This window comes from Erithacus rubecula (assembly GCF_903797595.1).
Source record: "Erithacus rubecula genome assembly, chromosome: 25".
Taxonomy (NCBI): domain Eukaryota; kingdom Metazoa; phylum Chordata; class Aves; order Passeriformes; family Muscicapidae; genus Erithacus; species Erithacus rubecula.
Genome location: NC_136677.1, coordinates 3,577,430 through 3,593,034, shown reverse-complemented (window position 1 = coordinate 3,593,034; position 15,605 = coordinate 3,577,430). Strand labels below are relative to the sequence as shown.

The following is a 15,605-nucleotide window of genomic DNA, read 5'->3' as shown; positions in this document are numbered from 1 at the left end:
TCAAGGAACAGGAAGGGTTTCCACCACTCTGCAGTTTTGTTTTTCCAGCCTGACCTTGGAAAATCTGCACTAAGGAGCTACAGCCCCAGGACTCTCAGTGGGTAAAGAACATTTTCTCTATCACAGCTCCTGCTCAGGATCCTCCTCAGCAGGATTAGATACCCAGCTCACAGTCACAAACGTGACTGAGGCTGATTTCCTCCAGGGTTTTTTATTCAAGCCTTTTCCCTGCCTGAATTTGGGTTTTGGGTGGCAATGAAAACACCCAGATCCCTCCTAGACAGCAGCAGCAGGAGAGGGGGATTTTGCAGAACAAACAAACAAAAAAAATTGAATTCAAAAAGATGAGCTTTCAGTCAGTTTTGTGTGTGTTTATTTAATACTCCCCCACCTATTTAGGGCTGTGCAGCCCATGGTTTAATAGCCCTGCAGGCACAGCCCACCTGAGCAATAATTGGAGTTTATTAGCTCAGAAAAGCCTTTTGAGGAACAGAAAGTGTTCCAGGCTCCTCCTTTTCCCCAGTAAGTGAAGGAAGATTATTTGTTTTGCAAGTCTTACACAGAGGATGGTTTGGCAGCCTAAGGGTAGTTGGAAGGACAGAAGTCAAGCTGTTAAAAAAGCCCATCCTTTTCCCAAAATGTTCAAATTCATCCCCAGCATCACTGATCACACTCAGCTCTTCCTCCTCAGCCTTCAGCTCTGTGTAAGATAAGCAAAAGGAACCTGCAGGATGTTTTGTCTTGTGCTTTTTCCCATTCCTCAAGCACTCTGTAATGCCTAAAAAAATCTCCAATCCATCACTCTCCCACCTCCCATACAGGTCTGGGCACTTTGTGTAGTCACACATTGCTCAAAAGGCTCCTTGAAAAGGAGTCAGTCCCTATTTCTCCTTTGAAGTGTAAAGAAAAAACACTCAACAGTTTTAGACACATTCTATTCTCATTTATTCCCAGCAATTAAAACACACTCAGTTTGGGGTTTTGCCATGATCTTTAAAAGTGTATTTTATTGGTAGCACAAAGTGAGGAACATTAAAAGTCAGTAGATTTCAGCTGCAATACACTGACTTCTGCATTCTGATCATGACTACATTTTAACTTTAAACTGCACAGGTTACACAAACACTTCATACTACAAGAGATACAAAGAACAAGCCAGAATTAGGATTTAATCATCTTCCTGTGAAAATATTTCAACATTGACAAGACAGCAGGAAGCATCAATTGTACAAGAGATTCATTCAGGGAGGCAGTTCAAATGTTTCACTATTCTGAGGCAGCAGCAGAAGTGGCTGAAAATATCTGCCCACCACAATTAGAGGTGCAGTTTTCTATTCTGTTTCCAGACTCTTCAGACCAAGGCATGAAACCTTCACCAAACCTCAGTGGGGGAATGCAGCAGCAACATCAGCTCAGTGAATTCCTGGTGGGAGTGAATCAGCTCCCTCCCAGCGAGGCATGATCTGAAAAACAGCTCCTGGGAAAAGCAAGAAACAGACCTGTGACTGAACAAGAGTTCAGGAGAACATCTGGAAAGCTCTGTAAAACTTCACAGATCTGTCTGGCAAGGGTTTCTGAAGCCCAGGACACATTCTGTGAAATCCTGAGTGCAAGAGCTGGGCTTGGTCCCTCCTGAGGGCAGGCACTTGATAGATGTGAGGACAAAACATCTCAGGCTTCAACATTTTCAGCCTCTCTTTCCCCACTACTCCCAAGCACTTCAGGCACTGAGGGGGGCACATGTGGGAGCTCAGCTTCTTGATTCACAGCTGCAGGAGCAGAGGTTGCTGCTTCTTCTGGCAGCTTCTGCTCTGCCTCAGGTCCTGGGGTGCATGCCCTGCTCCCCTCCTGCCCCAGCTCACCCAGGGCTCCATCCTGCAGCTGCTGCAAGGTCTCACTGAGCCCTGCACAGCCCAGGCCAGGTGCCAGGCTGTCCCTCATTCCCTGCTCCAGGAGCTCCAGCAGCTGCTTTGGTGGCTCCAGGGACCCCCACTGCGGGCACAGGGGCTGCCAGAGCACAGCAGGAGTGGAGCAGAGCTCAGCCCCTGGCCTGGCTGTGCCCTCTGGAGGGCTCTGCAGGTTCAGGCCAGCCATGGCTTCCACCAGGAGGGAGATGGAGGACAGAGGGCTCGTCTCAGCAGCTCTGGCCCTGGCGGTGCCCTGCAGGGGGGTGGCACACAGGGAGGGCTCTGGCTGCCCTGGCACCTGCACAGCACACAGTGACAGCTCCCAGCCCGTGAGAACAGGGCTCCTGCAGGTGCCACAGCCCTGGCCAGGCTCATCTTCACTCCAGAGCTCTAGGAGGCTGGCACTGTTTCCCTCCTGCAGGGTTAACCCAGCTCCTGGGGCTCCCTCTGTGCCAGGCTGCTCCTCCTGTGCCACGGGCTCAGCACCCACAGCCATGGCAGGAACATCTGGAACAGGCTTCATTCCCTCTTCTGTCTCAGCCACTTCCTCCTGCTGGGTTAAGTCTTCAGCTTCTCCTTCAACCTCCTCATCAGTAGGGGCCACAAAGAAATCCACAGGATTCCAGGCTGCCTCCCAGTCTCCTGCCCTTCCCAGGGGCTCTGCAGCAGAGCAGGGCTCTCCACTCTCCTCCAGAGCATCAGGGGAGGGCTGGTGCTCCTGGCTCAGCTCTTTGGGGCCCAGGCTGGGGATTTTCAGGGCTGGGGTGGGGGGCTGTGTGTCAGAGAAGGGCTGGGTGTCCCCAGGGCTCTGCAGGACAGGTTTGGTCTCGCTGGGCTCTGCTGCCTGCTGCTCCCTGCACCTCTGGCAGGGCACACAGCACAGCAGCTGGCTGAGGCTGCTGCCCATGCTGCCACCCTCTGCACCTGCAGGAAAACAGCATTTGGTCACTTCTTGGCAGTGATGATTTGGTGGCTCAGCTCCCACATGCACAGGTGGCTTTGCAGGAAATGTCCTGCCCAAAGCACAGCCAAGGTCTGGCCTTTGCTCCTGTCACCAGAGCCAAACTGAGCTTCCCCCACCTCAAAATGTTTTCCTGCCACACTTGGGGCAAGTGACACTGAGGCAGGAGGGAGAAAAGCACCAGTGCAAGAGTTTCAGAGCCAAACCCCAGCACTCAATCCAGGATTCCCATCAGTCACCCAGGCAGGTTCATTAATTAGCAGGGTGGCAATCAGCACCCAGGAGTTGCTGCTGTTAGTTCTGTCAGGTAACAGCTCAGGTGCAGCATTTTACAAGGGCAACTCCTTCAATTTGAAGGGAAAAATGAGTTTAGACTTCAACTGGAAAATAGACTTACAACCTCACAAAATAACAACAAACCCACCCCAAGCAAATGTTCCTCATTAATTAAAACAACAGATTTGAACTGCCCACAGAGAAAATTCTTTCCTTCTGATTGCAGCCACCAGGGCTTGTTTTCTTTCTAGGGCTGGGACAGTTTCAGTCTATGGGCTAATCAACACCACCCCACAGCATAATCCATTAATTTTGTTGTAGACCCAGGTCCAAATGTTTTAGGGCACAACATTTTCCAGCTTCAGAACAACCTTTCATCTTCTACCCCAACATCATATTTACAAGAGCTGTTAGAAGCATTACAACCTGAAGGCATTAATTTAAGATATGGGACCTTAAACACTAAAATATTGTGGAAGCCCAAACTTATTATCTGCCTTCATTTTGCATCACAACAGAACACTTGGCTTAAAAATCAAAATTCCCAGTAGTCAGATGGTGTCTTCCAAGTTCCTACTTTTATATTTGTATTTCTTTTAAGAAAAAGACAAAAAAACTCCAAGAGAAAGCATTTTATGTTGTCCTCTTAACACTTAATGGAAAATTAAGCAATGAACATAATTTCATTAGAAAGAACCTGAATTTTGAGTAACAATTTCATCATTTAAACTAAATCTAAAAGGTAAACCTACATATTATCATTTAAATGCCCAAACTGAGCTAAAAAAACACACAGGAAAATCTCAGCATCCCATAATTTACATATCTTTCTTACCACAATAATTAATCAAATGAAAACTAGAGAGCTGGGTTAAAACTCATGGGTAAAAAAGTAATTACTTACCAGCTTAGAACAAAAGAAACCCCAAAAACCTCCCAGGTACCTTTTAGGATCTCAAACTCAACTTAAATACTACCAAGGGGGGGTCACACAAAATCACTTCCCCCCAGCTCCTGGGGCATCAGTGCCCTGATTTTTTAGTTCCTTCCCACTCCCATTCCCTTTGGGAACAGCTGTTAGGGCCCCATCCTTTATTTTACAGCTGAGAGTGTTTCACTGCTCGTTCTGTGCTGCTTTTTATCAGGGGGAAAAGTAAAATTGAAAAAGCAGCTTCTGTTTATGGCCAGGGAGTGACCACCAGAGATATCCTGGAATAACCCAGTGCATAAAGCAGAGGAATATTCAGCTCAGCTGCTGAAGGCACTCCAGGATTTTGGGAACCTTTCCTTTGTGCATTTTCCCAGCATTCTGTGTCTCAAAGATTTGGGAGTTTTCTTAAACTGCCATGGATTCCTTTGGGTGGGCAGAAATTCTGTCACTCCCCATGAGGTTCTATTTCCCTTTTTTTTTCTGAAGGGTCAGATGTGATCCAGGCCAAATCCAGCACTGGGAATGAAACTGTTGCTATGGGCATTGATATTTTAATTCTAAAATGACAGAAAAAAAAATTGAGTAACATTAATAATTCTTAAAATAATAGACCTGAAAGGTGCCTTTTTATTTATAGTTCACTCTCAGTCTTGACTGACAGGGGAGGGGTATGATCTCTTCTAAGGAGGAAGAAATATGAGGTAAGATAAAGTATTTTTGGTAAGATTTTTTTTTTTGCTTTTGACAGCTTCTGGCTGTTTCCACAGTTCTCACAGCCTGTGAGTCAGTCAGTCTACTTTCATGAATTTCCTCATGACTTTGTCACCTGTAAATATGAATTAATTTGGGTCAAATTTGGTGGAAATGCATCTTCAGGCTCAGTCAGGTAAAAAAAGCTTTCAGAGTTGGACAAACAGCAAACAAAATTATGAAAGCCAGAGAGGACAGAACTGCCTGCTTGAAGCCTATTCTCCACCTTCCCTTTATATGAATATAAATATAAATATAAATATAAATATAAATATAAATATAAATATAAATATAAATATAAATATAAATACAAATATAAACTCCCATATTTTATACTTATGCTATACATTTATATTAAATAACTTCATATTTTTAGTAGAATAAATCATTCTCTTTGCCAATAAAACTTTGGATCACAAAATCCACCCTGCCCCTCCAGCCACTCCCTCCAGCTGCCTGCTGGAGACAACTTTGTGTATTTTAGGAAATAGAAAATGGAAGCAAAACACTTTTACAAATTATTGCTTTAATATCACCACTGCAGTTAAAATTGAACAGCCACACAATTATGGTGTATAATTAAAAAACCCAGCAGGATAAAGCTTTTCCATGGCAGGATTGGGAAAAAAACCCCAAAATGTCCTTTGGGAAAGGGACATTTGTGTTGATGCACAATGGAATTCCTTGGAATTCAAGGAGCAGGAGCAGCTTCAAGCTCCCCTCAGCTGTTGGAGGGACTTGCAGAAGAATTGGTGCTCAGCTGCCCCATGGGTACCCAGAGCATGCAGGCAGTGATTCCTGCCCAGGGAATTACAACCACAGCTCCCAGGATCCCCAGTTTGATAGCAAGGATAATTTATTTTATATAAAAGTTAATGTTCTGTTGAGCCTGTTGTCAGTGCTGTGAAATGGAGCGAGGGCTTTCCCTTGGTGGGGTGAGGAGAAGCAGTGATGCCTTTTGGGGCTGCCTAAAAACAGAGCCAGGCAAAACTCAGAGAATAAAAAGCAGTTCTATTTATTGAAGGATCAATAATATTTATTATTCAGGTACATTTTGGGCAGATGAAGTCCCACAGGGGCTGCACCCAAAATGGACAATGGGTCACATTTTTCACACTTTGTAAGTTTGGTTCATTTGTATATTGGGGGGTTAATCTTCAATTACAGCTTCAGGTAATGAAGTCATTTACCCCAAGTTTGTTGCCCCCAACTCACTTTTGTTTGGAGGTGTCCTTGGTTCTCATCCTGGAAAGGAATTGCTGTGTCTGCCCAAAATGGGAGAGCAGCAGCTCCCACTGGATATGGAGTTTGGAGTTCTACACTAAAGAACTGCAGGGTTACAAATGAATGAAAAATACAAAAGATAAAATCCTAAGGCATCAGCAGGAACTCCAACACACCAAAATTGTGTTTTAACAGGTGCTTAATGAGAGCAGGATTTCACCAGGCATTTCATTTCCCTTTGTTGTGTCCCTAGCAGGTGGCAGAGGAACGTTCACCACGTCTATCAAACACAACTGCTCATCATCATCTGCTGTAAAACACAGAGTAATTCATCAGGAATTACACACCTCCCTAATTTTAGCATCTGGACATGTGACAAACAAAGCTCAGCCCACTCATTCTCTTTTCCTGGCCATTATTTCCATCCAGTTTCTCCTCAGACTTCAGCACATGTAAGATGACATTAATGCCATTTAAAAAATTATGTGCTTGTGATTTGAATTTAAATATTGTAACTTTGGTTTTTTGACCTGTTAACATAATAAAATAAACAAGAGTAATCTCATTTTGAATGTTTTAGTTTGTATTTCCAGCACTGGAGGAAGACATTCACTAAAGAGACAAGAAGTAGAGAACAGCAGACATCAGATTCTTTTCAGAAGAATTAAAATTATGGGTTAAAAAGATATTTTTCTTCTTAAACCTTGAAGAGCATCCCCCACCTAATCAGTGCATGCTGACTGAGCACAAACAGGGTTAACAAACAGCTGAAAAAGGGAAAAAAAAAAAAAAAAAAAAAAAAAAGACAATTTGGCAGCACAGCAAGTACAACAGTGTAAAGAGGACACTGCTCTGGACAGAAAGGGAACTCCAGAGCTTGTGGTTCTCTCAGCCCTGAAGAGCCCAGGCAAACAATTTTTCAGGGCAGAATGTCAAAGTCTCACTGTGGCATCCTCAGCAGAGCAGGACCCTTCACCTCCTCACAGCCACCACAGAGACAACTGCAGCAGAGCTGCCTTAACCCAGCTTTTAGGCTGGGCTTTTAGGCTGGGCTTTCAGGCTGAGCTTTTCTCTCCCTTCTCTTTACCCAGTTCTCAGGTCTGGTTACAGCATCACAGAAAAAAAGAAAAAAAAAACATCTTTATTGTGACAGGTGGAAAGGACAATTCCAGCTGCAGTTTTCCTCAGGTGCTGCACTGGTTTTCAGACCCTGAATCCACCCATGGTTCCAGGAAACTGTATTTGCACCAAAATTCTAAAATCTGCAGGGTCTCCCCATGCCCTCAGCCTCAGTAGCACAAGGCTTGATGCATTAAGGAGCTTCACTAATGGTGTGGAAAAACATTTTAAACTCTATGTTCAGCTGTTCAGAGCTCTCCTATTTAGTCTCCCAGAAGGCAGAGACTCATTTAATAACACAGAACAGAATCAGTTCAAATGTGCATCTGGCAGCTCCAGCCACTAAGGACAGATCCAAAGGACACTGGGATGTCACTTTGGAGCAGTCCCTGCCACATCCACCATCCATCCCTGCATGGAGGCACATCCCACTGCCAAGGGGACACCCTGCAGTAAAGGCACATGAATTTCCTGTGGAACTCCCAGAAATTGGGAGTTTTGTTGAGCAGGTGTGGAAATCCAGACACAGAGAGGCTGTTTGGTGACACCCATCATCTTCTGAATGCTGGGAGCTGAAGGAGAGCAAGCACCAGTCCTCCCCACTGGAAACAGAGCACAGGGAAGGGATTCAGACTGGAAGAAGGGAGATTTAGGATGGCTATTAGGAAGGAATTCCTCTCTGGGGGGGTAGGGAGGCACAGGGTGCCCCTGGCAGTGTCCAAGGCCAGGCTGGACAGGGCTTGAATCAGTCTGGGGCAGTGGAAGGTGTCCCTGCACTTGGAACAAGATGATTTTTAAGGTCCTTCCAACCCAACCCAGCCCATACCCTGTTTCTATTCTATGAGTGCAGCCTGCCAGCAGAGCACAGCTTTGTAGAAAATCAAATCTGTCTCTTTTACTCCCAAATTTCCCTACTAAAAACCAATGCAAGGACAGCCTCCCCTTCACCCAGGGCTGCTCAGGGCTCAGCACCACGACCACCAGAGGCCTTTTGGCCACAAATCTCCATCACTTTAAGAAGCCATGTGCTGGACAGAAGACAAATGGGAAAACATGCACAGCAAAGTGGGCATTCCATCCAGTGGACAAGTTAAAATGGGATTTCTAATATCTGGCACCACAGTAATAATTATCCTGCTCATAACAGACTCATTTAATGCATCAGGGCTGGCCCCATAATTGCACAGAAGTGTCTCTGGAGGACAGTTGCAGACACCCATTGCAATCATCCCCACAGAAGTGAGTGGTGCTGGCAGCAGCACAAATCACCCCCTGCCACTGCAGAGCTCTTTGGGGAGCACACATCCTGCTGCTGACAATAAAGGAGCTGCTCCCTGCACTTAGGCTTTTTATTATTTGTTTCTCCCTAATTACACAAATTTCCAGACAACACTGATGGCAGCCCAGCAGCATTTGTTCATTCACCAAAGCATCTCTTGATGCCAGGTCAGGCTTAAAAATAGACTCCTATGTGTTGTGGAGCTCAGTTTGGAGATGATTTCTTGTCTAGAGTGTGAGTGATTGCATGGATGAATTTATCTTACAGCTCTCCAGCTTGCTTTTCCCTTCCCAACCCACTAAAACCTCATCTGTAATCACACAGTAGATTGCAGCAGGCCATTAGTTTGGAAAATAATCTGTTCATGCTGTTGAGCATCCAACTTCTGTGTGCATCAGGATGTTATAAATGTTACATCCCAACCAAAAGTTCTGCTGAGCTCCTTTGCATCCATCAGCACAGTTTGGGTTCTCCCCTAATGCTCCTGGAGGGGCAAAACTCAACTTTCCAGCAAGGTGGATCCTCAGAGTTGGAATTAAAATGAAATTTAAGATATCAAAGCCCTTTTGGGAGTTGAGAGGAGGTTAAAGTGCCTACACAGATACAGCCACAGCTAAACAGCCTGTGAGGTCACTGTGCTGTGACTTAAATTTAATTAAGAGGTGCTTCCACAGGGACAAAAAGGCTCCTGAGGTAAATGTGGAATTCAAAGGGCACAGAGCCAGGAACTGGCAGCAGTGGCTGTCAGATAAAAACCTTTCCCCAAAATTCAGCCTCTCCTCCTCCAGCAGCTGTCAAGTGTCTCCTGCACACACAGCACAGCCAGGAGGGCTCTGAAGGAGCTCTGGAAAGGAGTTTATAGCAAACAGGTCCATTCTGGCAGCCTCACACAGCACAGCAAGCACAGAACATATGCCCCAGCTCTCCCAGGGCACTTAAACACCGAGCCCAGGCCTGGAGAAAGGTGTTTAACACCTTCCAGAGAGCCCCAGCTGCAGGGATGGCTGCTCAGCCTGCCAGGCTCAATCTCCAGGCCAAGGGTAAAATTCATCCCTGGAATGAAAAGTGTTGTGAAAATTCAACAGCTGCTCAGCCACAGGCAGAAAAATCCCAACCTGTTGCTTTTCCTGTGCCTGATTTGTGCCACCCTCCTCCTTTTTTTGGTGCTTCATAGAGGCCAAAAAATCCCAACCTGTTGCTTGTCCTGTGCCTGATTTTGTTTTTTTGTTTCCTCAACCAGCTCTGCTGTGACCAATCATTTGAAAATTGAAATGGCACCCATGGGTCAGCACCATCTTTATGGGCTGTTGTGAAATTGTCTTTCACTCAACCATTGTATTCCAATTTTCCTGAGTAAAAATAAGGAAGAATCCTAAAAATATCCCTGGGTAAACAATTATGTGCTCTGCTAACACATCCAGCATAACATCCTGGTTTTAGATTTTAAAATCTAACTGAGTTTAGGACTAAATTCAGTTTGAGGCTTTGCCATTGATGCTGAGTCAGACCCTGCCAGCACTCCCCTGCTTCTACCCAAGTGTCAGGATATGTACAAGAGATTACACAGATAATTTACCCAAAATCAGGGTAGCATTTGCTTCATAAAACTGCAGCGAGCTCTCTGGAGAGCAAAGTCTGCTTTTATCTGGGCAAACAGCACTTGCAGCAACACAAACATCTTCTCAGGTAGTCCCTAATCTGACAGGGGATTACAGGAGCTGCTGTTCTGCTTTGCTTTGTTTTTCCCTCTCTACAGCTCTTACCTCTGAGTTACTCCACAAAATGCACAGCAGTTCATAAATGATTGATGGCCACCTTAAGCTTTGCAGAGCAAAACACCAAACTGAATTATGCTGCTGGTTTTAAAAGAGCAAAGAAAACTCCTACAAATACCCTGATCCTTCTGAATCATTTTAACATCAGAAATTTATTCTCAGCAGCCAGAAAAGTCCCAGCTATTGATGAAAGGCAGGGATTTTTAAATACCTACACATCCCTAACTGGCTTTGTGCTGCAGGATTTCCCCTGAGTCGTGTCTTGAGATGAAAGTTCTTGCTCATAAGGAACACATAACCAAACAGACTCCTGTTCACAGGTCCTGGGGATGAGGAGCAGCAGGGAGCACACAGAAATAGAAACCAAATTAGAAGTATAAATTGAACAGCACCATGAATATGAACCATAATGTGCTTCAGTGCAGAGGTGTGGGGAAGGGGCAGCTCCTGTCAGTGCTGTCACAGTGAGGGAGGGGATTTATTCCAGTTTTTTCAAGTCAAAAAAACTCCACTGCAGCATGAGTGGAACCAAAGTTTGTGCTATCAGGTGGAAGAATATTTATTATAAAAAAAGTTTGGGCTCTGCTCCCATGGAACCAAAACCACTGAAGTTAACAAAAGAAGCTGAGCTGGCAGTTTTAAGTCAAGACTAAGTTTACTGGTGACTAAATTCCAGCTTTGTGTTAATGGAAGGAAATCATCAGTCAGGAATTCACCCAGCAGCAGTTGAGATGCTGGGTTTGAAATGGAAAGAAAACAGAGAATTTTTGTGGACAAAAGAAAAGCAACAGAGAAGGGTTAAAAGGAGACTCCAAGGAAGATTTGCTGACAGAAGAAGACCCAGAGCTATGGGATTGGAGGGATACAGCCCTGGTGAGGAAGGGAAAGGGCAAACAGGGATCTGAGTCTGTTCTAGAGGATTTTGAGGCAGAGGAGGCACAGAGAGGAGCAGCCCTGGTGAGAGGCACAAAGAGCTGCTGCCTGCTCAGTGACAGCTCCTGGGGGCAGCTCAGCTCTGCTGTGCCCCTGCTGTCAAATCTCACCTTTCCCTGAGGCTTCACCTCATCTGGAGCTGCTCCCATCACTGAAACTGAGTCTGGAAATAAAGAGATCAAAGCTCTGATGGGGAATGGATGGGTGACATTTCCTGGGGCTGCCAGGGATGCTCTACAGAATGCATCACAAGAGGAGCCCAGGCACACAAAACCTCCCAATTAACAGAGCACAGGAGTAATTGCAAGAACAAAGCCATGCAGGAGTCTGGGCCATGATTTTCCCCATTTTTTTTAGCAAGCCAAATGAAAGCTGTCTCATAAGAAATCAGGGCATAACCATGGAGCAATTTTGAAAAGAAGAGTTGGTGGAAATGAATAGAACTTCAAATGATGAAATAAATTTTTTAAAAGGCCCTCATTATTGTAGCAGAGAGAAGAAAGAGTTTTGGGTTAGTGAGAGTGCCTAGGATGGTGTGGAAGCAAAGGACACAGAGCTAATAAAGAGCAACTGATCCAAAATTGTAGCTCCCATGGTTTGGGACAAATTGCTTATCTGCAATCACAGCACAGCATCCATGACATCCACAAAACCACCACGAATCCAGGCTTGGTCCTTCAAAGGTTTCATGTGAAGAGCCAAATTCAGCCCCCACAGGGCTCAGAATTCCCCACACCCAGCCCTGCTCCAATATTCCAGTGACCCCTCTCCATCAGGGGCTCCATGGGCAGCACCACTGGAGTTTCCTGGAGACACAGCCACACACATCATTGAAATTATTCAAGAAATCCCCCTTTTTTTACTTTTATTTTTGGTTTTTTTTGTTTTGTTTTTTTTTTGGCCAAATTCAAGTGAAAACATCCCAGGCTTTCCAGTTCAAACCATCAGGAATACAGGTAGTTTTTAATCCCATCATTCCTCACCCATAACTATCCTCTAAAACTCCAAATAACATCCTTTATAGCCAGAATAAAATCCTTTTGTTCCATTCAAATGATAATGTTCTGGTTTCAACCTTTTTTGTTAGCATATATTTTTTTGACTGAAGATTTATTTTTATGTTAAAGGCTTCTACTTTTTGTTTGAGGAGGTTTGGGTAGTGCAAATGTAGGATAAAAATGTGCTGAGGTAGTTAAAAACAACTGGGTTTGTGGTGTGGGCTCTTATTGTCCAGGCAAGAAAATAGGTGCTCTAATGTACTTTTAGTTGCATCAGATAAAATTCAGGATGTGTTTCCTGAGGTGAAATTCAGGATGTGTTTCTTGTTGGTGATTTTTATCTGTTTCACTGAAGCTAAGGAAAAAAAAAAATTCTTTACTTGGTATAAATAAAGAAAGAGCATAACCACCAAGGAGGAAAAAAATTAAATAATTCCCCTATTCCCTCACTTGTAGAGTTGCTAGAGGTAAAATTTAATATAGAAAACTGGAAGGGAGAAAGTGAAAGTTCAGCAAGATGAAATTTCATCAGGTTAAAGTGAGTTAGTCTCTTGTCTGGAAGATAATCAGTTTGGGTGCAGGTGTGGGAGGTGTGGGAAGTGAGTGTGGCTGACCCTGTCTGAGATGCTGAAATGGGCAAATGCCAGGATATGAGAGCTGCAAAAATGTGCTCCAAGTGGTTTTATGTTGCTATTGGGCTAGGATAAAAAAAAAATATAGCAACACACAACTTCCTTCAGAGGCAGAAGAAAAAACAGTTTGTTAAAGAAGCAACCACACTTTTTCTAGACTAGATCCAGGACAGAACAAATTTCACTGGTCCAAGGAAGGTGACACCCCTTGTAAACAAACAAAAACATCACAGACTCTGGGGGTGCCAATCTCTGTTTTTAATTATTTTCCTTCTTTTTTTCTTTGAGTAGCTTGAGAAAGACTCAGTTTTGTTTTTTTTCCCCCCAGCTCTCCATAGCATCCACACTTTTAGAGACACCAGCTGTTCAAAACTTGATTCAGAACTTGATTCTTGCCATTCTGTGATCTCAGCCAGCCTGGTAAAGCCTGGCTTAAGCTCTCACTGGTGTTGAGAAGGAATATTTGTAAGATAACTTGGCTTATTTTGGCTCTTTAAGTCACAGGGTCACAGAGTTTCTTTGTGAAGGAGCTTCTGAAGTAGATTTTGTAAGACATAAAATGAGACAGACAGTTCTGAAACTGAGATCAAAGGTTTTGCCCTGACAGAAACTCACCCTCTTCTCTATCTAGGCCATAATTGAGGCTTATTTAGTCCAAACTGAAAGCTTTTTTTCTCTCCTGATTTTAAAACACCCATTAAAATAACATGTGGCTGTCAGAAACTTGATAATTCCATAAGCCCCAGGTATTTGTGCTAATCAAGGGCAGACTAACAGAGCTCTGAGCACTGCAAACAATTTCTCCATGGGGAAAAAGGCATCCCAAAAATGGATTTTGCACTGAGTTAACATGTGCAGGTCAGGCCACACATCAAGTTGTAAAATCAGTCCAGCTCATAAAACAAAAAACCTGGACAATGATGGAGTTTTAGCCACCAAGGAAAAGAAATTTTCATCACAAGAGTGTTGATGATTTGGTAAATATGGCAAAACCTGCAAAATGTCTCTGGCATTTATCGAGCAGGAACTGCTCTGAGTGGAAGGTGCATTTTCAGCTGTTCAGAATTGAAAGGCTCATTAAAATAACAGGTTTGGAGAGATGAAGCTTTTGTGTAACTGAGAGGTGGCTTTTTGCCACCAGCTCTCTGCTGATTTTCCCATTTCCCATTTCTGGGAGATGTCACTGCAGCCTGTGAGGTTTCTTTGGAAAAATCCCACCCTGCAGAGGAGTGAGTGTCAGAGAGATGGGTTTGGTCTCCAGAACCCTCCCTATTGGAATGGGGTGAGAGAAATCCTGAGGAAGGGGAGGGATTTGTGTCTGCAGGTGAGAAAAGGGCAGCAGGAGCTTTATTGCAGCTGCTTTTTCCTCCTTGCACCAGCAGAATGCACAGGGCGTGCTGGAATTTATTTAAATAAATCCAGAACACTTCCAATCTCCTCAGATTTTATCCTGTTGCTCACATGGAGATGATGGAAGCACAAAGGGAAGTCCTGGAGCTGGTGGAACACATCTCCCTCTGAGGAGTTCTCTCCTGGCTGGCTCATTGAGAAGGGTTTTTATGAAGCAGTTAATTAGTCCTTGCTCAGAGAGCAGGCAGAGTGCTGGCTCTTCAGCAAGGTGGTGGCTGAAGAGCTCAGTCACTACTGCAGGTAATAAAATAACTGTATTTTCAAGCAAGGAACTCTGATTAAATGGCACAAAGGGTCACAGTTAGATAAGTGCTGAGCTCTTGACAGAAAAAATTAAACCAGATGTAACTGACTGTTCTGACCCCCAGAAATGAGCTGAATTCTTTCTGTCTGAAATGGATTAATTTGGAGTGGTATTAGAATGTAGCAGGACTTGTGGCAATTCAGAGCTGAAAGGGTTTGCATTTGGAATATTCCCTGCTGGAATTTGGCCTTTTTTTGGTCACTTAAAAACATTCACATTGCCGTGGCTTTTCCCAAAAATCAGGAACCTGTGGTGGAGCTGCTCTCCCTCTCAATCCATCCTCCCTTGGAAATCCTGAGCTGAGTGTTCCCTGAGAATCCAGTCAGAAATCCTGAGCTGCTCTCTCAGACTCCCAGACTATCTGCATTGTTTTTGCAAGTTATAAATTGAGAAACTTCCAAAGGCTCAGCATAACATAATGGGTGTGTGATAAGCTTGTGACCTTGCTTTTTGGTCTAGAGCAGGAATACAGATCAGCCAGAGCTTTTAATGGAGTTTTAATGAATCCTGAGCCTTTGGAGAACTTGAGAGACAGGCTGAATACAATTTTTGGCTCCCTTTGTGGCTGAAAATGTAGCAAATATCTGAAGGACTTTACAGACTGGAATGGAGGTTTAAGAGAGAAGGATGCAGATGTTGGATCACAGGCAAACACTTGGGACCCCAGAATGATCTGTCACACAGAATATTCAATATTTGGGACTCACACAGCTGTGGAAGCTCCTTCTGGGAAGAGAAATGCACAGAGTACACTTTCAGAAGGCTCAGAACAAGATTTCACAGGAATCCTTTAATTATTATTTTTTTTCTTGACCTTTCAATTGCCCCTGAAGACTCAGAACTCAGGTACTTGATTTTAGCAACCAAATTTTGGTCCAAGCAACAGTAAAGAAGAATCTGTTCATATTTCAGGGCAGCAACTGTGACTGGAACTGCCTGCCTGAGGTGGATGTTGCCCACGAGTGTGGCATTTATTGACACATTTTAATTGGCTCCTGAAGGGCAGGATTAGAGGTACAGACCAACTTTTTCTCCTTCGGGGAAGCTGATAAGAAAATGCTCAGAATTGTGAAGGCTCCCTACCTAAAGCAGCCACGGTTTGAGTA

General features: G+C 44.3%; 1 long non-coding RNA gene across 1 annotated transcript; it reads left to right on the top strand.

The window, feature by feature from the left end:
- Positions 1 to 1,076: 1,076 nt before the first annotated feature.
- Positions 1,077 to 6,612, top strand: LOC306812239. The gene is made up of 3 exons (XR_013776832.1): positions 1,077 to 1,541; positions 4,713 to 4,776; positions 6,303 to 6,612. It is a non-coding gene; the product is annotated as an uncharacterized lncRNA (long non-coding RNA).
- The last annotated feature ends 8,993 nt before the right edge of the window (positions 6,613 to 15,605 follow it).